General features: G+C 37.1%; 1 protein-coding gene across 15 annotated transcripts in view; it reads left to right on the top strand.

The window, feature by feature from the left end:
- Window positions 1-272: 272 nt before the first annotated feature.
- The window catches only part of LOC117405505 (teneurin-4), a 187493-nt gene continuing 161769 nt past the window's right edge, over window positions 273-25996 (top strand). For all 15 annotated transcript variants that reach the window (XM_059028289.1, XM_059028299.1, XM_059028304.1 and 12 more), the window contains exon 1: window positions 273-623. The gene's annotated coding sequence lies outside the window, so the exon portion shown is untranslated. The remainder of the gene's footprint in view (window positions 624-25996) is intronic.

The raw sequence follows: 25996 nt of genomic DNA, 5'->3' as shown, positions 1-25996 counted from the left end.
GAACACGATATGAAACAATGGGACTTGTACAAGTCCCAGTGAACTGCAATATTGTCGAGTTGCAACATGTCATGCAAAAAAAAACCAAAATCAACGAATGTCGACGTTAGAGTGAATGTGCATATGCATTTGGGGTTTCAAAAACAATATAACAATTTTTCGAAGCTTTATGTTGGTACAGTACCTGCAGAATGGCACACACACACCCCACGTCACCTCAGTGGTGGTACAGGCCAGCACTGAATGCATGTATGCAACTTGTCATTCCAAGGCAATTTCTACTCAAGGCTGTTTCACTCTGCTTTGCAATGAGTTAGGCAGTGTGTGTGTGTGTCTGTGTGATTACTGAGACAACAGGTCTTTGGGTTCAGCACTGCAATCTCTCGGGTATTCTGCACAAAGAAAGCAACCTCATGTCTTATGAGAAGCCTGGACATACTGTGTTTTTTCCTTCTTTCTGTGTCTTTTCTCCTGAATGCCGCGTGTTTGATTTTTTCGAGCAAGCAATGACAGAACCACAGTCTGCTTAACGCGCGGCACTGACATTTTCGAGTTGGTCTTCGGTCCGAGATATCGGACCCTGCCAAAACACAAGGAGATCACCTGGATAAGACTGCAGAATGGTAAGCTTGTGTTTCTGTTAAAAGTGCATGTGTGTGTAACTGAGGGATGCAGGCAGGCACCATTCTGCAGATGTGTGCGCACTGCTTGCTGTAGCACTGTGCACCAGCGTACAATCAAAACGTTTCACATCCCATCCATGCAGATTAACATTACCAGCAGCTCGTGTGAGTTCTACACTCCGTTACAAACGTGTCTCGTTCTGTCTTTAGTAGTGTTTTATTCAGTACCTAGCATTTTATCCTTAAATATTTAATTAAACAGTACAACGTAGTGATTTCGGTTTTCTAAAAGCATTTTCAAACGCAACCGACACGTCGTTTTGACACAGTTGGCTTGTAATTGTAGGAGTACACACGGCTGTACAAATAGCCGGTGGTTTATAAAAAAAAAATGTTAATGTGAATTTGGGTTGTATTAAATAGTTGCGGATTTGGCTGCGGTCGTTGGAGGGTGAATATTTGTTGCTGATCTAAATCGATGGAAAAAAATCTAAATTTGATTCATGTACGTTGTATCTGAATTGTACGTGCATTTTTTTATTTTTTAATTGTGAAATTTGCAGTTTGATGTTTTGAAAAACAAACACAGTAATTATCAAACACAGCCACAAGAAAACATTCATTACTGTAACTGTCTAATTGGCATTCGAGTATATGTTTCTATTATTATTATTATTATTATTATTATTATTATTATTATTATTATTATTATTATTATTATTATTATTATTAGTCGTAGTCGTAGTAGTCGTCGTCGTAGTATAGGTTTGAAAAAAACCACCAGCATGAACAATGCAATATATCACTCCAAAGATGATTTACTTTGTAGCCGGGAGAAAAGTAACATTATAATTTCTACCTTGTGTAAATTATTCCAAATCTTGACTGTTCTCTAAAATCACACTGGACTGTTTTATCTCCTGCATTTAAAGTCGGAGAAAGCTGTGTCTAAACTGTCCTTATATTAAACCCACTCATACCTCTGGTAAGAGGTATCGCAAGCTTTTCTCACAGCTTTTCTTAAAGAAGGCCAGACGCATTTCGTGTCATATGTGAAGTGTTTATTATTTCAAGTTACAGTATTTTTTGCTATTATTTGTTTATTGCTAACACTAATAAAAGGCGTCCAGCATTTTAAACTTTTCTTCAGTTGTTAAGACAGAACCCTGTATGTCTGAGGCTGAGCGTGCCCTGCAGTGTGAGAGTTAGAACGAGAAGCAATCTAAATAGTGTTGTTGTGCATGTAATAAATCAGTCTCTTTACTATAATACAATTTTGCCATTGAAGATTTGAAATTCACCTGCCTAAAATCAGAATGCATATTAAAAAAATAAAAATAATAATTTAAAAACCATGTTGAATAAAATACACCAGATTTTTAGTTTTTATTAGAGGTGTAAGGCTTGTTTATAGCACAGTACTTTCGATGCACAGAGTACTGTTGGACTGTAGGGAATTAGCGGTTTGTTTGATGACTAATCAAATAGAAACTGTTGAGCTGGACGATTTAGAAATCAATATGCCAACATATGCTAATGTATCAATTGATTAATCTGTAAAAAAATAAATAGAAAGACATGGTAGGCCAACAACAGTCCAATTTGTAAACGTATATTTGCATGTTTTTATTTGTAATAAAGGTACAGGTACTAAATAAAATATAAATCATTAAAATGTTGATTAGAACTTTAGTTCCTATTATTTTTTGTAGACAAGAGTGGACGTTGTGAACTCACTGCTGCAGATAGTTTTTGAACACAACAATAAGAAGAAGATGAAGATGGATGACTACTCTTTTGTAAAAACGAAACATTTGAGCTCAATAGAATACTCTCAAACAATTAACTTAGAGTGTGACATTATGTTCTCTGCAGGGGTAAACAAATTACTGTTATTTTAGGAAAGCAAAGCTTTATAGAATGCATTTGCATTTGTTATCAATTATTAAGTTGCTCTTTTCTTAGCTATGTCCTTTCTGATGAGTTACAGGATTTCATTGTTTTTAATAATGTCAGGAAAGAATGGCATGATGTGGGTGCTCTGTTAATGATGTATTATTTAATAATAATGGCTGCAGCAAGTCATGGAACAGTGGCAATTTGGGATTCCAAAGGGGTGAGAGAGATGGAGAGGTTCCCCTTATTCAGCAGCTGGTTTATGGTAACATCAGATTTCATTTTTATAGCCCTGTTTAGAACATGTGAAGCAGCCTGGGTGGCACAGTGGGCTTGTGTCCAGATGAATCACTGCTATGCTCAACTTTCATCTCTGATAAATGGAATAAGATATGACGCGGGTCATAGTATCCCAGAGGCACTTCTACTCCCTTAAAGCCCGCCTTTTTTGCAGGGTGTAAATTAAAGCTAGAGTTGGTGAAAAGCGCTACCCACTGACTCAGTTCTGAATGCTCTTTCCTCTTTACATAACAAAAAGCAGCAAGCAGCTCCACTGGCTGGAACTAAAGTCAGCAACTTCAGCTCAGACAGGACCGAGTGTCAGAAGTAAGGATGTAAAGCTTATATAACACAGATGGCTCTGTTATCCTGGACACTGAAGGGGTTGCAGAGGCGGGAGAGGAGGGGTCTCGAGTTGTTCTGTCCCCATTGAGTCTGACCCTTGGAGTGCAGCGCTGTATTCTTTGGGTTGTCACGGCACAACTTGATCACCACTAAAAGCAGCCACAACACAAGTGCTCTGCATAAAAAAAGCTCTGACAACCGTTAATGCAGGGGCATCATCTGCGTGTAGTGAACACTTCAGTGATTGCAGCTATAGTACAATACATTGCCAATGTTAAATCACCCAGCTAATAAAACACAAGGTGGCCCACGGTTTCTTTTTAATTAGGTTTTACTGTATCCGCAAACAAGTTGGAAAACTTTTTTTTTTTCCTGTTGTGGTCTCCTGCAGATCCAGAATCACTTTTCCTTGCATTATAAATCAGGAAGTCGTTTTGTGTTACTTCCTTTTATGAATTATTTTAATTCAGTAATTTTAGAATTTTTTTAAAACATTTTTTAAATATTGTGTTTCAAGGGTAGCTTCTTTATGTTTTCATGGGAGTATTCATTGCCTTGGATGATTACCAAAAGATTAATTCATTCCTTGCCTTCCAAAGATGGTGTTTGATAGCTTCTTTGTTCCGGAAAGAGCTATTCTGTAATTACAGATACTTAACAGGTATTTTATGAGCCTTTAGTCAACAGGGGGATATTTTTAAAAGTAAGGCGATATATATATAAAAAAATACATTCAGAGTGTTTACTGTTGGCCACTCATTAGACATTAGTCTGTGTGAGCAAGTGAATATTTTTAGGATTCATTTTTATGCTTATATAATATAATAATATAATAATGCTTGCAAAGGTATGCATTTCTCTCAATCATAAATTAAAATGTCAAAATATAAGAAACTAGCATCTGTATTAAGAAACTACTCTCTCACAATATGAGCAGCCGTTAACTTGGCTCACCTAAGTGAGCCCTCACACTGAAATGGTTCAGAGAGGGTCTTCAGCAGTGTTTTTGTCTGCTTGACATTTTTATTTTTTCCTTAATTCACCATTTTGAATTGAATGAGTTTATCATTTTTGCGTTGAATGTGTTACAGGTGTGCTCTCAGATGACTTCACTCCCAGGGATATCACGTACTTGCTTTATCATGTGTGACAACTCGTTTTTGAAAGAGTCAAACTAGCCGAGCTGCACAATAGGGGGTTTTACAGCTTAACCCCTTCAGTGCTAGGGGACGTATGGCGTACGTCCTCCCATATGTCACACAGTCTGTGAGTCTGGTGTGTCAATTGCGTCATTTAAACAGTGGATGATTGACGTCTAAACTAGCCTATAGGATTTCTCTGTGTTTTTCAGTCTGGAATCCGGCAAGTCAAATCATCAAATGAAAGTCTGTATTATATTTCGGATTGTGCTTTAATCTAAGCAACTCATGATGACTACAATATTTAGGTGATCCAAATAGCTGTTTTGGCAAAGTAGATATTATTTTCAGAACTAGTCGATCGCTGTTGATTGCTGCAGACTGTGTCTATGTAGTATATTGTATCGTACACGATCTTCTGGCAGTGCCTGATCGCTTCCAACATTTTAGAAGATGTGTGGAAGGGTTCAGTGTCTTTGGAAATGTGTGAATGGTACGCCACACATAGCATGATTGATTCCAGAACTGACCTTCGTTTTGTTTTGTCTGGAATTCAGCTATTGTCTGGAAATCATGCTCTGTGTCATGTGAGCTGAGCGGATCAAGATTGCATCAAAACTGAGGGAATCAAATACGTTTTTTGAAAATTGAATTGCTCATTCAACAGTTCTTTTTATTTATTTATTTATTTATTTATTTAATAAGGATAAAACCCTTATTTCAAGGGGGGGGGGGGGGGGGGGGGGGGCTGGCAAGAGAAGGCAGCAACAAATAACAATATTATAAGATCATAAAAATCATAAAATCAATACGGAAAAAGGGGCAAATCATTTAACCAGACCAATGAAACAGTTAAAACAAATAGATCTGAACTAATTTCTGTATTTAGTACTTTTTGAGTCTTCAAAAGTTGAGTTATTTTCAGAATACATTTATCATTCTGTGTGTGTGTGCCATAATATATATGTGCCAACACTATCCCAGTTAATTTCAGAACTTGTGTAGCTCTGTCAAATAAATATACAACTCTACACTGAATTCCCTATATCACTTATTATAATACATTTATCTAACACTATGTCTTTAAACCGTATTAGTTGCCTTTAAAACGTCTTAAAAGTGCTAAATACGGTTAGCATCCACACTACGCAGCATTTAATACCGTACACACATTACAAATACAGTAGTCAGAACAGGCGCCTGAAGGAGTTGAGAACAGCTTATCAATACTGCTGTACCGTATACAATTTCTGAGGCTTGTTGTAAAATGGTGAATCATGGAGCGGCGTGATCAGATGCCGAAATCAAGGCACATTGATATCTGGAGTGATGAAATCGGTCAAGGAGAACTTCAGAGTTCAAAACGAAACGCACAAATTATGATAAAATGTACCTTGTGTTTTTAAGATACAAAGTCATAACGTTCATGCTAAGAAGGGCTATCTCTTCCGTGGGCACAGGCTCCATGTTTGCAAGGTTGTAAACAGGTGCATGGTGGGATACTATCGTATTAAGTCCCACAGTTCATTGTGCCGCTAGGAACTGTAAACAAACTACTTTAATAGTGCTTGTAAGCATTAAGCCTGACTAAACATGAAACAGTACTTTAATGTGGACGCTTTGAGCTGGATTAATTTAAACGTTTTTGAGTATGGTTCTCAAGATCGGTTATGTAGTGTGGACAGGGCCTTAGTCTAGTACCATAGTAATCCTCACAACCTACAGTATCAGAATGTATATAGTTTCCCAGCTTCCTTTGATATAATTTGTGTAGAGGGGTCAGAAAATAGAGAACAAAGGCAAAAAAAAAAAAAAAGTATATGTATATATGTAAAGCAGTCACGTGCTGTACTTTTATTCCAGGCAAAATAATGTCTATAGTTTGAATTTTGTATGTATCTAGTTTTATAAAATGTGTCGTTTTTATATGCCCCAAAGTTCACACAAAACTCAAAGATCATGTGACCTAGTGATGTTCTATTTGTTTATGCTTTAAATCTAATAAAAACATAACAACTGTTAGAAAAAAAATCTTCATATATAGTCAACGTACTGGCAACGTGAGGCATATCCAATTTGTCTTGTTACCATGTTAAGAAATAACTTTTCCAGGGATTTAAAATTACATAGAAAATATAATTTATTTTTTATTTTTTTTATTTTTTTACATTTAGTTGACCAGATATGCCCAAACATATAACATTACAATATATAGTTTTCATGTTTCCTTTAGAGACTGGTGAGAAACTTGACTTTGAAATGATTCAGTTCCAAATTCAGGAAAAACCTTGAGCTGAGGTAGGGTTAAGTGATCTCTTTCTGATGTTTGAATATCATTTTATGGCAAACTGGTTATTCTGTGGTCTTAACACTAAAACAAAGCTCTGAACCAAGTCAGCAAAATAGTGCTTTCTTTTGAAAGCTATAATATAGACTTTATGGAGTAATTTATTTTATATTGTGTCCTTTGTAGTCTGAGCAATTCTAATTACTATCATCCAATTAAGAATGTGTTTCACTTGCCCAGTTGTCTATTAAAAAGCATGGATTGAATGAGAGAAAAAAAGCCTTGTAGACTTGTGTATCGTTTACCTAAATATATTTTCAGTCATTTAAAATATGAGTTGTCTCTGTCAGACTGTGATGACACAGTTTACAGCTAAACAGTTCCAAGTGCATCGCTTAGTTTTCAATTGTGTGAATCTTACTTTGGCTTGCCAGTGAGCCTTTGTAAAATAAATTGATTTATTGTTTTATTCATGGCCAGTTCTGTAATAGCTTTTATTTCTCCAGTTTTGGAAATACCGCACATGCTATTAAAAACATCATTGTTTTACTAACACACCACTCTGGGCTTGCATGCCAACCATTGTTTATTTCTGTCAATCAAGATCAAAAGATAAAGTAAACAAGAACTGAGATGAATAATGGGATCGAGGTTGTAACAGTTGTTTGTTAATTGCGTCTGTTTTTAAAAGCTTTGGTTACTACCACTCAAATGAAAAAAAGCATTTCAAATAAATAAACTGAATCAAGCAAGACATGAACTCTGCAACGCATTAAAAATTGATAAAAAATATCCCAATGTATCTTACTGGCTTATTCTGTAAAATAATTGTGTTTGAGAAGATACCAAGCTTGTTAAGTTTGCTTCTGTATTCCGTAAATGATGTTTTTTTTACCTTGTGTGCAAAATGTTGCCTTGTCTGTGGTGCACTCATGTTACTGATTCAGACCCCTGCAGATTAGACAAGGTTAAAAGCTCTAGATTTACGGTTTGAAATCTAGTTGTCCAGTTTTTAAGGAAAGTGTGGCCACCAGTTCACACACTGAAGCAGCAGTGACCCCAATTCTCATGGATAGCCAGCTGCCGATCCCCAGTCTGGAGCAGAAGAGTGTCAAGGAGTAGCCTAGCATCTTCTGTGTGGCTCATTTCTTTTTATTGTATTCTTTTTTACAGGGTTTAAGATGCTAGTCTGGGGAGTGTGTTGTTGCTGGTTTGCCCCCCCAGCCTCTCTCTGCTTGTTACAAACCCATGGAATTTAAGCTGGAGCCACTGCTGAGCTGTAACATCTCGGCAGGTGTCTCACAGCATCCTTGTTCATGTGAATGTTGCTTCAGTCTCGGGTTACTGTCAGTGTTTACAGATTACAGCAGCAAAAGGCTGTCCTGTCCTGTGCTGACTAAGGTGTCAAGAAAAACACTCAGGGAGGAAACACATGCTTTGTATAAACAAAGAGGGTGAATTCACATGCAGAAAGCTACCAGTCTGCCTTTAAAGAGTAAGTCTTGCAAAGGCATCCATGACATGTGTGACATGCCACCTGTCTTTTAAAAGAACTGTGCAGTGGTTCTGATTTTTTAGTGCTAAGCAGCAGTTTTTATGTACTGGTTGGGCTATCTAGTTGTGTTCCTGCTCCCCTGATGCCCCTGGTATCTCTTGCTACCTCTAAAATCCATCACCTCTTCGATAACAAATGCTTTTCCATTATATTGCTATTATTATTTATTTCTTAGCAGACGCCCTTATCCAGGGCGACTTACAGTTGTTACAAGATATCACATTATTTTTACATACGATTACATTTTTTTTTTTTTTTTACACATTATTTTTACATACAATTAACCATTTATACAGTTGGGTATTTACTGGAGCAATCTAGGTAAAGTACCTTGCTCAAGGGTACAGCAGCAGTGTCCCCCACCTGGGATTGAACCCACGACCCTCCGGTCAAGAGTCCAGAACCCTAACCACTACTCCACACTGCTGCCCTGCTACTGTGGAGATGCAGATAAAGTTTCACATCAGTGTATATCATTATCCTGCATTAGAGATCACTAGAAGTAGAAATACACTTGTACAATTTAATATTTTGTTCAATAGAAACTGGGTCTTCAATGCAGGTTGGAGTAGTTCAGGTTGTTTGGCCCAAGGTTTAATTAAAAAAAAAAAAAGACAGAGAGGCAGAGAATGAGGTACACAGAAGTATCTTGTGTAGCAGACCCTTGGGCTGCGCTTTCTGCTAAGGAGCCACGGTCAACAACTGCTGCTGGTTATGTAAAGCAGGTTCAGTGGAATGTGTGCACCCCGATCCTGTTTCTTTTTAACATTGCACTTGAAGCTTGAGTGCACACCCTCTTTAAGAGCTCACCTCTCTTCATTTCCCATGCTTCATACCTATTCAGCCTCATTCCTAAAGGCTGAAAGAAAATGGTAATCATGATTAAATGAAAACCTTTGCATCTCAACCTGCAGATGAGAAATTACACATGCTGATTTCATCCTCCACTTGGCTTTGATAACACTGTGCATCAGTGAGCAATAGAATATTGGCTTGGTCTTGTGAAGTACTAGTGCAGACCCTTATTGGAGTATGGCTAGAGTCTAGGAAGGGTATCACAGTAATTGCACAGAAATGTACCTTCCAAATCTCTGGTACTGCGCTTATTAACCTAAATGAGTTCAGCAGCTGTGTAAAGAAGCCACATTAGTTGTCTGCCCTTGCATGCTGCTTAGAATATATACCATTCACATGTCTCCTCACGGTGTGACTCTCCGGTGCGTAACAGGAGAACAACAGCTCAAGTTTAACAACTACTGTAATTGAAAAATAATGATATTCTCATAATGTTTTTACTTGGTAACACTACTTTTTTTTCTCAGTTTATAATTCTTAGTTAAAACAGTTTCATTAAAACTGTCCCGTGTTGAATTATTCAGTGTGGAGATCAATTAGAAAAATATCAAAGAAAGAGCATAACATACTTGCAACAGTAGAAGCAGACTTGCAGTTGATTATCTTCTAAAAGCCTTTATTAATTCTGTAACTTAATACGATTAAAATGAGAGCCAGTTCATGTTTTAATTGTCTATTAGTTTATAATCAGTGCATACACATTTCAAGTCTATATGAAATAGAATTAGAAAAAAGCATCTTGGAGTAGATACTTGACATCCATTGGTAAGCACAGGGCAAAGGCGTATAATTAGGAATGCACCTGTTTTGGCACAGTCACCTTGACTCTGAAAATGAACGACAGAGGCAAGTGATTGAATCAATCAATCCCTGTGTCACACTCCATAGGCTTTCTTAGAAACGCAGGATCCCCCTGCCTAATGCTTTTTATTATACCTCCTATTCACTGTGCTGCTATGCATGTGTATATGGAGACAGCTTTTTAATTGGGTGATAAGCAGTTAAAAGTATTTGGTCATTTCTTAACACAAATAATAGTACTTACTTTTAGAAGTAAGTTTGTCACAGATTTTTTAAAGTGTAGGAGCAGAAACAACACCATAGAAATGTTATTGTCAGTGTACATCTGTGCCACATGCCAGGGGAACTTAAAATGAGGTTATATCACAGATTTTAAACCCTAATTCAATTTATTTTGAGATTTTCAGGGTTTTGTGCCACCACTTTGAAAACGAATCCTCGACACAAGGCAGCCGTTATCCTACAGGGCACCTGAAAGAATTTTTTTATTTTTTATTTAGTAGTCGCCAATTAGTTTTTGTTGTTTTCTCCCCAATTTAATAGTGTCCAATTATTTTTTGTTTAGCTCAGCTCACCGCTACCACCCCCGCTGACTCAGGAGCGGTGAAGATGAGCACACGCTGTCCTCCGAAGCGTGTGCTGTCAGCCAACTGCTTTTTTTCACACTGCAGACTCACCATGCAGCCACCCAGAGCTACAGCATCGGAGGACAACGCAGCTCTGGGCAGCTTATAGGCAAGCCCGCAGGCGCCCGGCCAGACTACAGGGGTCGCTGGTGCACGGTGAGCCGAGAACACCCTGGCCGACCTAAGCCTCCCACCGCCCCGGGCGGCGCTCAGCCAATTGTGCGGCGCCCCCTGGGAGCTCCCGTCCACGGTCGGCAAAGGAATAGCCTGGACTCGAACCGACGATGTCCAGACTATAGGGCGCATCCTGCACTCTAGGCAAGTGCTTTTACTGGATGCGCCACTCGGGAGCCCTGAAAGGATTTTTAATTGACAAAGGTATACCACTCGAGGCATTTTAACCGTTACAGCCATGTATATCATTGTATCCATTTAATTCTGCTCAATTAACCCTAGTGTGTAATATTCTTATGAGGCGCATGTGACACAATGTGTGTATGACATGCTTAATACTAAACTACAGGTCATTGTGAATTATACTAAGTGGCAATCAGACCGTGCATACAGAACTACCATGTCTATCTTTTGAAGCGTGCAGCTACACAGCTGTTGCTATCGTAATGGAATGTAACAGAACAAGCCTTGAAAGCATTTGCACTGTATGTTCAATATTAATGAAAATCAAAATGTTAGAAATGGAATTCTGTCATAACAGGCGATAAATATACATCAAATCCATAGTGTTTTTTTTTTCTTTATTCTGGAGCTCTAAACATTTGTATGGGTACCAAACCCTTACCAAATCAAACACTGTCAGAAGTGCAATGAAGAATTACCTCGCCTTGCCTTTTATTGCATGCATGGCGTTTTCTGATGGGTCTTGTGCTTTTCTTTTCCAACCAGTTGACCTAGGAGTGCTGTTAGGTCAGGAGGTTGTGGCATATTTAGCATATGTAGGAAATAGCAGTAAAGCACACCATTTGTTATTTATAAATAATGTAGGACACCATTTTTTAAATCTTCTTGAGATGCAATGAGCGCGTGTTTTTGTCCATGTATACTGGTACTGTATTTGGGTTGTGGTATGCTAGGTCATTTTTTGCTATAGACGGGATTGTGTTTTTTTTATCCAGAGTTACTTTTTCTACGAGATGCAGTGAAGCGCTCGACTCGACTATTTTTAATTCTTTTGTGTAATATTTTGCTAGTGTCTTTGAACTTTGAAGAGAGGATGTATGTTTTAGCTTAAACCAAACACAAATCTACAGCAATCAAAGGACAGTTCCTGACAGATCATTCTGTGTGCAAACATTTCATCACCACTTCTTGTACTACATTCAAGTTTATTTTTCTGAACTTTGTAGATGTGTGAAGTGGAGAGGAAGATCGGGAGAAAGAAAAGACATGTTCAAGAATTAGTGTGGTGTGTTTTTTTTAACAATAAATGCTATTTATATTTCAATGACCTGTACCCTTACTCAGCTCCAGCACTGCCCCCATACTAATTTAACTGTTTGTTGCTGCTGAAGGTTTTAGCATCCGGGCTACAGTGCTGGACAAAGTTACACTTAAAATTATGCTATCACCACTACCCCCCTCTCTGGAACAGAAACATTATGGACCCATTCAGATTAGTTTTAGATCAGCGTTTGCTGAGTAAAGTTACAGAACAATAACTTATTGTCTTATAGTAAAAATACAATAACATGAGATCAGTAAGTGGACTGTGGTAGCATTAGTGGGTTTATTCTAAAAGGAATACCATCAGGTGTAATAACCACACTGTTACCCACATGTTTAATACACCCTAATTCAGGTTTCAGCTTCTTGCACATGCTAACAAGTTGAACCAATGTAATATTTCAAAAGAAACGAAAACCGCTTTTAAATTTACACTTTAAAAGCTCAATTGGATAGCAGTTTAGAAATACGCCAAGTGAGTGCCAATACCTTTCAAAACACAGGGATGGGATCACACAAGGTTATTCAAAAGACAAGTCAATGGAAGTTTAAATCAGGAAATAATACAGGCAGACAGAAGGATTTCATATATGGTTTGCACACAACCTGAGCATTCCTTGCAGTCTTTCAAATTGCTCTGCACCTCATCCCTGGTTTAACCCAAAATATAAGCCAATGTAATCAAGTTTGGGTAGGCTTAGATGATGTAAAGTTAAGTTATGACAGAATAACTTTCCCAGTTTTGATATTAGGCTCAGATTGTTCTAATTAGGAATGGAAAAGCTACAAAACATTTTTTTGACTCCTTACTGCTGATTGAAAGACAGAACTACCTGTGTGCAGTTCTGTTTCCTGCAGGTCAGTGTTCAAGACATCATTGAGGTGTCAAGGAGAATATTGGTAGAATTCTGGTCCAGAATTATTGAATCTCTTTTCTTTGACGTGACATAATTGATTTAAAAAATACATCAAGCAATGCTGTCTTTTCTAGGCTTCTTTTGCTGTACAGCATCACGCTGGTAACCTTGCAAGCTAAAGACATTACATTTTGACAGAAAAACATTCACCTCAACCCATGCAATTGTAACAACACAGAGGGCTTTTCTCAATTTTTTTTGTAGTTGAAAAATGGCATCTTGAACGAGGTACTTTTTTGTAGTTGAAAAATGGCTGTACCCTTGAGCAAGGTACTTTACCTAGATTGCTCCAGTAAAAACCCAACTGTATAAATGGGTAATTGTGTGTAAAAAATAATATGATAACTTGTAACAATTGTAAGTCGCCCTGGGTAAGGGTGTCTGCTAAGAAATAAATAATAATAATAAATGTGACTTTTTACACCGAAAATATCAAACATTTCTTCTTGTAGAATTTGAGACTGCAGGTAATGAATAATAATTCACTTTTAAGATAAACACCAAACGTTGAAAATAACAGTGCGATTACAATACGCAGATCGAAACCTGTTAGCCACAAAAATTCTTATTTTAACATTTTTACTTTCTAAGGTTACTTAATGAAAAATGTAAGGCAAGAATCTTTTTATAAGGTAAAAAAATAAGCAATCTGTTTTAATATAAATGTATTATATGTATTATAATAACAATTTTCACAAGTTAACCAGCGTTGTATACTCTGTCAATGCTATACATCCTAAATGTGGAAATGTTTTAGCCATAGTTGTTTCTACTTATTTGTTTTTGTTCCCGATGACTATTTTAACAGGATGTTGCTGCAATGCTTCGCCTGTGTGCTAAATGAGAGGAGCAGTCATTTTTAATGGGGTAATGAGCTTGCACATGCAAATTAATGAGCCATTTTGGTATTTTCAAACTGTTTTGTACCCAATTTGCATCTCAAAGGGACTTTCATGCAATGACCAGTAATTGAGTTTCAGTATGTGCTGGGAAATGTATTACTGTTAGTTGCAGTAATTGTAGTAGCAGTAGTATGTGATTACAGATAGCTAAAGATTTGAAAAATAATCATTTGAGGGGGCACTTGCTAGGTTTGAGCAGCCTACACAAGAAACTGCTGAAATTTTAGAATTTGTTCCAGATCTACTAGAAAATCAGAACCATGGGTTATATGGATTACCTCATTCTAGAAGCCCCCCCCCCCCCCCCAAAAGGCATCTAATTAACTAACCTGTCTGTATGGCTATAGTAATATCATTACGTGGTATGTGGATGGCAAGTAGAGTCTGATGAGATAAATCATCCTGCCACATTTAGCTGTAAATGTATTAACCTGCCATGATTCCCCTTTGCCTCCCCTCTTCACCCTATCAACACTGCCGCCCATTAGCAGATGCCATGGGTAAATAAAGAAGAAGGAGTATGCAATGCCCCCGAAGCGTTGTGTTTCGTTGGAGCTGCAGTTTGTCATCCCATGATTGATTGAATTCAGGAGGATGTGTGTGCTGCTGTGGTTTGCAAAATTGTATTAAACCTGAAAAGCTGGGAAATGCTTTTACTTTTTTGTAATCACTGTATAAGAATGAGCCTGCTTAACATTTCAGTTTGTTTAATGTTTATTAGTGCACTAGTTTATTCCTAACAAGAAAGTGTTAACCCTTCATAACCCATAGGTATTGTTATTCTGAAATATTAAAAATGAAAAAGCAGACTTGTTTTATAATTTCAAAGCTGTTGGTAAGGGAAGGAGTTAATTATTGAGTTTCTTTTAGTATCTTTTAGTATGACCTTGGTGGGCTGTATTGAAGAGAACCTGAACGAAAGGACTCAAATATGGAGCATGTGATATGTGTAACTTATAGAGGGACCAAGGCAAATGCAAGGTTTCATAAGTCAACAGAACATTACAGCAGGTGTTCCTCAAATTCTATGTCATTTTTTTAAACATGAATCTGCAATCAGAAACCCTATGTCATTTAAGACTTTTTATAACGATATGGTTATAAAGATAAATCTGTCATCAAATGTTGATAATCAGGAGATGCTTTTAGAGTACGTTCTATTTATAAAATCTATTTTTCATGCAATTACTGTGCATATTTTTTGATTTTCAATCAATGTTTAATGGCACAATTTAAAAAGGTGCCTAATCAAGTATCAATGCACAATTTTCATAATTGTTTAAAAAAAACGTGCCCATGTCATAGCCTCTTCAGAATTGTGGGGGCGGGGCGGGGGGGGGGGGGGGGTGGAATGTGTCCCAAATCTGCTTCTGATAAACCTGTAAGCTAGGACTGTAGCCATCACGGCTGTCAATTTCAAATTATTAAATGCAGCCATGCTAAAGGGACAACAGATTTTGTTTAGTAATTAAATAATGGCCAGTGAAAAGCTGTTCAGCAGATTAGGGCTTTTTAAACAATGGAGTAGCCAAGAATTAATAAATGCCATATTTAAATGACAATTGGGCAGCTCCTCTCTGTCTCAGGTACCCCTTTGAAGGCGTTCCACATCTGTTACCAAGTTTAAGAGTGCTGATCGTGCTAAATTAGGGTTTAACAATAGTGCCTTTTTGCTTGTGGTGCGTTCACTTGAAAAATGATGTGTCCACAAGTTCATAAGTTTAAGTCTGATTTAACATCTTTGAAGTTCTGTTCATAGAAGACACATTGGTTGGTTGGTGTTTCATTGATTTACTATCTGTTAGAAGCCTCCCTGTACAGATGACTTACAGTCGGAGTTTTGCAGAATATCTGGCATTCAAGACCAATATAAAGTTTTCTTGGGGTGTGGACTGGCAGCGTTTTAATAAAGAGTGACAGCCGATTGCTTAAAGTCACACAAAGGAAGGCCTTTTCTTTCAGTCTGACATTGATGCTGAAGAAAATGACTGAAGAGCTTTGAACACTGTGAAATCTGTCAAGTGACTGTTTGCCCTGGGTGTAATTCTTTGCAAGAAGAAAGTATCGTACTTCCTTTTCTTTTCTTTTTTTGTGTTCTACCAGCTCTTTTGATATATTTCAGACCAATTCTTTCTTAAGAACACAGTTACTGCTTAGTACTGTATGTGCATGCTTTATTGATTTTAATTAAAATGTTTTAAGCCAGTTTGACATCATTTTGCTTGAATGGTGGATCTTTAAGGGACATTCACGCTTCAAGGTTTTGTAAATCTGATGGAAATAGACCGGTTTAAAACCTAGAAAATGAAAGAATGTTTGAAAGAGGGTGCTTGGAGGACCTTTTTGTACCAGATGTGTCATAAAAAAATATGTTTTCCCCACTGAAAAATGTAGCTTTCTTCTGTAAGAGTAAGCATTGCTGAACATTTAAAGCAATGTTTAAAACTTACTGGATGTGCTTCATACTGTAGTTCTCATCTAACTGATACATTGTAATAAAGTCTAGGTAAGGCCATTTAAACACAGCATTTGTTTTCCAAGGATTCCAGTATTTGACATTATCACCAGAGAAAGCTACAGTAACAGTCAGCACTGATAGACTGTGTGAACCTTCTAGTCTTCCTCATCTATGGTAGCTTTATATTTATTCATAAGTTATGATGAAAACAGTTCCAGAGCAAATTCATTGTTTAGCTTTTACCTTGTGTCAGTCTGATTTGAAATGCACTGTCATTAGTTGTTATAACTAACAGTGAGTGGTGAATTATGGGATGTACTGAGGTGTAAGGATTTGCAATATAATTAATTTGAATTCTAGAGAAGACTGTGTCCTTTCTTGAAGACTTTTTCCCTGGTTCTGAAGCTAACCATGCTGGTGGGGGTAGGGCAGGAGGAGTCAGTATGGTCTCCATTAACTGGTGACTGGAACTGCCTGATCTTGTTAAGCGACCGGTCACTTGGTTCACATCCAAAGAGCTCAATTGATTTCCTCATCTAATGTGGTCCCCAGAAGGGCGACCTCTGACCTCCACCCGCCCCCGAAACCTTGAAACGACACTCATTGTCATCCAACACAGTGGCAAATGAATTCTTCCTTATTTTGAGTGGTAATTAATGTAATGGTGACTGATGTTCCATAGTACCCATTGTGCTTGACTGTAACATGTCATTGTTCCTCGCTTTTAATAAGCACCAAATAGAGACACCGCTGTGGGACCAAGGGAGTCATGTTGGTCTGTGTCAAACCATCGTCACAAAACGCATTGGGTCTGTTGTACATCTGTAAGGTATGCTGGATGGCAATGCACACAGGCAACATGTTGTCTTTCACTTCAAGTGCTGTGTTTCCACAATGTATCCAATATCTCTATTAATGAAAGGAAGAAACGTGCTATTGAGTTGGAGTTGTCAGAAGGGATTACTGTTTCTTATGCAGAATGAAATTGAACCTTAGTGGGCTTCTCATTTTATTTAGCAATATGTAGCCTTTTTTTTGACTGTGCTGCTATTTTTTATTTTTATTTTTATTAACAGCTAAAGTCTGGCTGGCACACAACATTCAAGCCTATCTATATAAATGGATTTAAATGAATAGTAGATATTAAGTCAGCAAAAAAGTATTTTCTTGGTCAGGCCCAACATGAAGATCAAAGAGATTACATATATATATATATATATATATATATATATATATATATATATATATATATATATATATATATATTCTGTAGTCAGAAAAGGGGTTCAGTATAGGAATTTCAATGAGTCACAACCCTTACTAGAACTGTTAAGTTTCAGGCTATTTTAAACCCGATTGAAGGCAGTAATAACCCACCCTGAAAGACAGGACACATGAATTCCATCTAAGGCTGGTAAAAAAGCATTAAATCCTGCACTCGTGGATTCTGTGTCTGCATTCTGAATAATACTGCATGAGTGGAACTTCTCTCCCCATTTTTAAGGAAGCAATGGAAGCAGTCACTGAGTTTAATAATGTCATGACCACACATTGAAAAAATGAATGCAAAACATATACCCGAGCACTAGTTCAATTGACTTAATTTTGCTAACTGACTTACAATAAATAAATCCTTAGTGAATTACCAAATGACCCTTATTCATTTGAATAGCACAAGGCTGCAGAACATTCCTGTTGAATGTGTGTCTTTAAACAAATGTTTAAAATAGCAGTAAATAGCACTCGGTATCAGTTTCTATTCACAGTGAATCCCATTACCTTAGTACTTGGCCATGCCAACAGTATCTTTTCTCATCTAAGTGAACGTTAGTTCCATTACATAGATATCAGAAAAGTCAATAAACCTTGAAATATAATTGCTCTTATATATTTAAATGGTGTTAAAATGTGACTTGCTAGGGACAGAGGCGCGGTTTACATAGCATTCGAATGTGCTTGTCTGAATCTAGGCATCACAATTTTGCTTCATCAGCAGAGCGAATGTGTTTATGACTATACGGTAGGGGGTGGCTGTACACTGTCAGTAAGGAAGTAGACATATTGGTCCTTCAGGTATATTCAGTGTCATTCATTCCCTGCAAAAAACTAAATAAGCTTGATGCCATTTCAGCGATGTGCATTGTGAGGAAATGCTGGACTTGTCTGGATGTCAGGACTGCCCAGTCCTGCTGTCTGGAATAACCACTGGAATAACCATTCAGCATCCCACCACCTCAATCACCCCCATGCCCACATGTCTCTCTTTTTTGCATATACGGTAGTCTCAGCGTATAGGAACACCTCCTAAGAGAACACTTCGCCTAAGAGAACACCATTGTGGTGAAACAGATTTTTCCCATTGTAAATGGTCCACCTAAAGGAACAGGAATTCGCTTAAAAGAACACCTTTTTGGCACCACTAGCAATTCATTCACAACTGATACAGTACTGTTTTGAAACCTGATAATTCATCATCATCAAACTTAAATTCAAATGCTTTATTCAAAAATCTTTTCAAATGTAACTTCGCGAGAATGTCTTGAGGCACACCGATTGATTTATTCAATATTTCCAGAACCGCCATCATGTCATTGCCTCGTTTTGTATTCTGATTTCCACGAGTGCAGCTCATCGCTACAGAATGGCATGTAAACAAACGGCAAAACGTGCCGCTGTTTCTCTTGCTACAAAAAGTTGGAAGTTGTTCAAGCTCCTGAAAAAAACCTGAATCAGACACCAGTCAGCGATAAATTTGGTGTTTCCCACTCTGGTGAGTTGCTTCACCATTCTGTTAAATAATCTTAAGTATTGCTCCTGTATGGGCATTCATAATTAATCTAGAGCTGCTGTGCATTTTTTAACGTGTGTAGGAGTGCTGTGTTAATTTAGTTTGACAGTTAGTTTATTAACGTTAGTTTGTCTGTTACTTTATTATTATAATTGCCTATGTTTTCTTTTTCTTCTTTTATTTTCATGTGTTGATGCACGTGGGTCATGACAAGTAATAAACATTTATTTATTTATAGATAACACTTTGCTTGCTTCTGGAGACTACTGTATAGCCAGTGTTTCAGTAATACATGCTGTACTGTAGACGTCATACCCTTTTACGTTTGCATGGTAATGTGGCAGTTTTCCCAGGCTTTACCTTAGTTCTCTGGGCTTTACAATGATTACCATACACAGCAGTATGTCCCAAAGTTTTACCATGCTTTCACTATGCCTTATTACATAGTGAAAGCTATGTGACTTAACCTTGAAATGAGCATGCTGTGCTTTTACCTACTACCTTTTAAAAGGTTAGTTATAAAACAGCATTATCACACATCCTTATATAATATTTGTCATTCCAGATATGTCAGCTTAATAATTGCTACTCAAACCTTTGGTACACATCTGAATCTATCGTTGGTCTTATCTTGCAAAATTTAAAGCAGATGTTTTAACTTACACTGTACAAAACCTTCAAATGAATTTCATTGTATCAAACAATTTCAGTGAACATGGAGACATATTATTATATTACCATAAAAAAAATGTTTAGCAGAAAAAAGCAGCATGTAACAGTCCATTAATCACATATTTAAAACTGGCTACAGCAGTGATATTATTTTGATTGGATCCAGGCCTCAGTGGCCAGAAAAAGGCAGTTTCATCTGTTCCTGTGGCAGTCACTGATGATCATGAACAGGCTGCTCATGAAACCAGGCTGTAGGAAAAAAGTGAAAAACCAAAGCCATCCCCGGCCGTGGTGAAGGTTCAAATATGTGCACACTTCCTGTGACAGGCATCAGAGCTATCCGCTCTATCAAACTAACTAACTCCTGAATTTTCTACATGTGCAGCTCTTCCCATATGATTTGCCTCCCAACTGGCGTTTCATCATGCACAGGATAGTCTTATGCAAGAAGGTGAAACGACAGTTACCTTAATGTGCAGATAATTAAGCCCTAGTGATTTCAAAATGGTGGGTCAGTGCATATACAAATCTCATTTCAATGTCAAAGCAGGGTAAGATTACAACAATCAAAAATTACTACAATTGTTCTGGTATGTACTCTGCTTCGCTGGAATATGTGTTTTTGTTAGTGGAAAAATGGTGAAAATGAACTATGCTGTGAAATTCTGTATTTAATAAAGCTACAGTTATGGCCAAAGGTTTTGCATCACCTAGAATTAAAAAAAAAAAAAAAAAACTATGCGAACATACTTTTAAATATTTTATTTAACATTGTATAATCAAATAAACTACAAAAAGTCTACTGGAAGCCATAATAGTAGTACAGTATTTCATGTTAGATTTCAACATGCCACATTTTCATTAAGTATATGGAAAACTACAAAGCGGTATGTAATTCAGTATGTAACATTAAAGCCTACATCATTGATAATGTCTTTACATTTACAAACTGTACATGAAATCAGAGCTAGCTGCGGGTTTATGGTGGACATCAATAGTTCAGATTTTCAGTCTTAAGAATAAGAATACTTTTGTTAAGACTTTTATCATTGTACAGTACACTGTTATTTCAACACATTTTTAGTAACCTCAGGTTGACCTTCTAAAAATAAAAAAAATAAAATTAAATCCTACTTCCGGTAATTATATACTTTTTGAGCGTTTTAATGATTAGATTTTAAAAAGGTTGGGATGTGAATTCTAAACATTGTGTATGCGTGTGTACTCATTAAATAAAAATACCAATCTTGACTGTGCTTGAAAGGGGAGTAAGTAAGTGCAGTATCCCTTATATTACTTGACTAGTATGTTTAATTAAGTTAGTCCTCTATCATGTCAAAACTCTGTGCTTTGCTTCTCAGCAACCCCTGCTGGGAAAGACAAGGCTGCTGTAGCTGCAGGCCCTCCCTGTGACTGCCCATTGTCTACCATTGATCTGCAGGAAGCCGTTATAATTTGCCATTTTTTCTCCCCCGTGGAGGGAATCTATACACATCATCCTGAAGAAGAATGAGATGCTTAAAAACATTCCTTCATCTGCAATTGAGAACTGAAATCTGCCTTTTCTTTACGCTGAGTTGCAATCTCAGAGTGCCTGGAATACTTACTAGCTGGATATTTGGAAGGATGGAAGTGGGGATCATTTGCATCTATTTGGCTTCTGTAAAATGTGTTTTTACCCCCCATTGTGAATGTTTAGGTTACCACAAAACACCATAGTATACTATGTAGCATATCCTAAACCTCTGTACTGCACACCTTGTATATATAACATAAACATGCAATATTGTTGTCCTTTTACTAATGCAGCTTATACATAATGATTATGTATTCTGATTTTAAAAGTTATTTATAAAACAGAACTGTACATATTCCTTCATGTACTACAATCCAATCCAAAATAGAGCAATAAAATCCCATGTAATATATAATAATATAAAGCATTAAACAAGTGGCAGCCTGTTAACTGTGACCCTGGCGTGCCATGGACAATTAAAATAGCTGCCGTAGCAGAGTGCAATTTAAAGTCTTCAGAAAAGAGAATGGTTTCACATGAGTCCAGGGTTCATTTATATAGTGCTGTTGTTTGGGGTTTTTTTGTTTATTTGGGGTAAGCTGGTAGTCCTCCTTTTCATTAAAAGTTTAACAAAGGGCTCTTTATCCGGCGCTTTTCAATCCAGCCTGGTATTGTGTTTAATCCGGCACTTGTCTGGAATGAACAAACAAATATGAAGATGGCATATTAACTAGGCCTGGACACAGGGAAAGCATGTGGATTCTCAGGTCATCTTCAAGCTCTTTCTGCATGCGTCTGTATGATGTTCTGTAGGTTATAGCATTCTTGGGGTTCTTTTGATTAATCCTTATGCCAAACACTGTCATGTGACCTGAGTGTATTTGTGCCTCTCTATTTGCACCACAGAAATTGTTAGGACTAATAAAACACCCTGACACTAGTTCTCAGCGATTACTTTATCAAAACACATGCTTGTCTGCAAATGAGGGGGTTTAAATGAGACATTTTATTTAAATCGGTGCTTGTGAAGAATCGGTTAATCAAATCAAAGTGTTGAAAAACCCAAAACACGAATATCAGCTAATTCCGTGAAATAGCTTAAATATCCATTTTATCAAATTCATTCTTAGTCAGTTAGTATTTGAATCAAATCATTTTCACTAAACATGAAAACGTTAGATTATCATACAATCATTTAAGTAAAAAATCCAAACCCCAAACTAATATATATATATATATATATAATTTTATTTTTTGTGTGTGTGTGTAAAACATCACCTAAATAAATTGGAAAGAATTACATTCAGCATTGTAGCTGCCTCTGTCCTCCAAGGTAAGCACTAAACAATTGAAAGCAACAGAAGCTCAAGATGTATCATTGTGATATGAAATATGGTTTAGGTTGTTTTTTGAAACTGGAGAAAAGCAATCTTGTAGCAGCATGAAAACTGATGTTGGTTGATTGTGGTTCAGCGAGTCGGAGCATTGGAAACTGTTGACTCTGGTGGGTTATTGAAATACAGTGTATGGTTGAAAATGAACATCACGCCAGGATATTGGAGAACGTTTTAAACCAAGTGCCGTTTACACTTCAAGGAAAGAAGCATTCCTCCTGTAAACAGAAGTACGATTATTGTATTTATTTAGTTAAATCTATGATCTTGTTCTGTTGTGCCCAGAAATCCAGAGAATAATACTTCTGATTCAGCTTGAGCACAGTTATCTGTGAGAATCTGTAGCTGCTTCTGTTGGTCACACTCTTCTCCAAGAAGATCTTGGCCACAGCAAGTTGGCACGAATGTAGAAACTGGGCTCAGTTGGGAAAGCTTTTAAGAGGAGGGGGAGGAGGGGGGTTGTCAATATATTTTAAGTGTGTATTATGCAGCAAAGTGGACTTTAGCGATCACACTCTGGGGACCTGTCCCAAAGCAGTATTTCTATAAATATTAATAAGGCCCATGGGCTTGCTTTGAAAGTAACTAACGGTTAGGCACTGTCAGTGTAGAGGCCTGACATGACAAGCTGTTAAGTAAAAGATGGCATTTCACTCAGTCATGCAACACTCACTTTGGGCACAATCTGAATTTAAACGTAGGCAATAATAGCCCAAAGCTATTTTCAGTCAGAACAATCTTGCGTTAAATAACCACCTTTATTAAGATAAAAAATCTTACAGATTTCCATAAATAAATGGTTGAAGAAAAATAAGTAGAGTAAAAATAGTTGGAGCACAGCCACATCTTTCAGAGCATCTCAGTGCCACCTGCTAAAAAGCAAACAATAAAATAATAAATGTATGAGACGTGTTCATCCCGGAGAACAAAAAATATTAGGCAGAGGAGCATCGTATTACCCCCCCCCCCCGCCCCCCCCCCCCCCGCCATCCGGACAAGGCTGGGAGTGAGGTGGTGGTGGTTGGGGTCGAGGTGGTAATTCGAAAGCACAGCAGCACTGAGTTTGCGAAGTACGTTTATATGCCTTAAAGGTTGATGGGAACTTGCCGGTAATTGTAGATTGACCAATGAATGTACTAGGCACTTGTATTAATGCTACTATTAATACAACTACTATATATTTAATGTCCTGCCTGAAAACCTCGCAAGCTTTATATTAATCTATATTCACTCAAAAAATAAATAAAACAATGCTGGTTTATCAGCTGGAACAGAGTTTATACAGATCCCTCTGAACCTGATCATGTTTGCTTTTCCGCTTGCAAGGAATGGTCTAAAGCATCATGGGTCACTTGAAAATCTAGTACCAAAGCTGTGTATGAGAAATGGAAATAATGCTAAATATTTTACATACATAACATTTTCTATTGCACTAGCTAAAATTAATTCTGAATTGAAATCTTTCTTTAACATGCATTTTCACTAAAATCTCAGAAGGTCCACTGATGGCAGAAGCTAATGTAAAATGATGGTTTTTTTTATCCACTTTCTGTGAAACTGATCACTAAAACACCTGCTCCAAATTGAAGAGATAATGGCACCCACAATTTGATTCAATTTCAGCATGTGGATAGCAGCAACCTAGAGTTTCTATCTTGACAAATAAATCAAGTCAGCTCCGGTATTTCCATACTGAGACAACCATGAAAGCAGTCTGTTAACTGAGACTTTGGAAAGCTCTGATCCTGGGGTTTATTCTAATTACAGTAAAGCCGTCACAAAAGTGTGCAGACTTCACTTGAATTACAATATGTTGCCTAGCAATGCCTGCAGTAGTGTATTAATGGGTCGCACTGAGAAGTACAGTATTCATGTACTCATGGTATAGAACTTCATATTCCTAAATGTCGCTGTTAACAGTTTGGTGACTCACACTTCAGAGCACAGCAATAGATAGTAGGATTACTTCTTAAAAACACGTTGTTTACAGGCACTTAGGCAGCGTGACCAAAGTATTTCAATTTCCTTTTCCTCACCTAGGGCTTAGCAGCCTTAAAATTATAGCTAGGCCCTGGATGGGCCCGGGTAGTGTCTGGTCGTGATGTTCCTGATGTTGTGGAAAATATTTCATATGTATGACGAGGATTTAATAAATCAAATATATCAAGTAATGCTGGGAATATGAAGATGCTGTTCAGCCCAGTGGGGCTCACCCAGTGCTTACGCTATTTCCTCATCTAATAGAGTCTAATTCAAAAGCACAGAATCAAATCGTTTTTCAGGTGATACTTCTTAACCTGGTAGACTCTTCCATGCATTTATAATTCTTTGAATAAACAGTGCTGCTTGCTTTCTGTTCTGAGCCTACTTTTACTCAAATTTCATTTGTGCCCTTTCCTCTAGTTACATGTGCCTGCTTTTAATTAGTGACTTGGGTTAACTATATAGTATCTATACCATTTATAATGTTATGAAATCGTATTATATCCTGTTACTGTCACTGTTTTTGATTAATCTGAAGAGATGTAAGTCATTGTTAATATCATTAAGTCCTGATACTTGGTAGTAAAGTGAAATACTGTAGGCCTCTCATTCTCTCCTTTATTATTTTGTGTCATTTGATTCATCCATGGGCTGATTGTGAAAATTGATTTTTAGTGCTGAATAGACTATTTTTCTGTTTCTCATGAGTGGGAAACTAATTGGTCGTGTAGATTGTTGAGCTGTTGGTTACCCATAAATGACCTGCTTGTTGAAGAAGTATAAAAATCTTCTGAAAATATCATATAAAAATGCAGAATATGCGAATCAAACATTCTCATTAGGAACACACATAACCCTAATCGCTATAAATAACATTTACATTCATGACCAAAGTAAAGATATTAGATTAATATTTAAAACATTCATCACATCTCATTTGAAATTAATATGATTTAATTACTGCAGCTTTTGGGAATCCTGCTGAGATTCTCCTATATTTGTAAATCTTAATAATGCAAAAAGCCTTTTTTTTGCCATTTTTTCCCACTTCCAGTTAATATACTTTTTTCGTCAATGCTGACCACGAGATCCAAGCATTTAGCATGCTATGAATATAATAATGTATAATTGCCATAAAACAGGATTGTAACCAGAGCATGTGTTTCCACGTATTAAATACTACAAATACGGTAGAAAGCTTCATTGATTTCTAACTGTACACTGAGATCTCACTAGAGGCATGGTGTAGTGGTGACTGACCTTCTTTGGATTTTTTATTATCACTTTCTTCTTTAGAGTGGTGCTGCCCACATGTTAGCTGGTGGCAAGAAGAATGCTTCTATTGGTTTTGGAGGAAAATAGGCTTGATTTTCAAAGAGTCTATGAAGTTTCTAGAACACTCCGGAACTCTGGAACTCTAACAAACCTTCCATCATCAGTTAACCAGAACTGCAGAACTGTATGGATTTTAAGTTTACTAATGTTAGTTGTGCCTTACA

Source organism: Acipenser ruthenus, chromosome 8, assembly GCF_902713425.1.
Source record: "Acipenser ruthenus chromosome 8, fAciRut3.2 maternal haplotype, whole genome shotgun sequence".
In the NCBI taxonomy this organism is placed as follows: Eukaryota; Metazoa; Chordata; class Actinopteri; order Acipenseriformes; family Acipenseridae; genus Acipenser; species Acipenser ruthenus.
The sequence above is the reverse complement of the archived record's forward strand: the minus strand, read 5'-3'. Positions and strand labels throughout refer to the sequence as shown.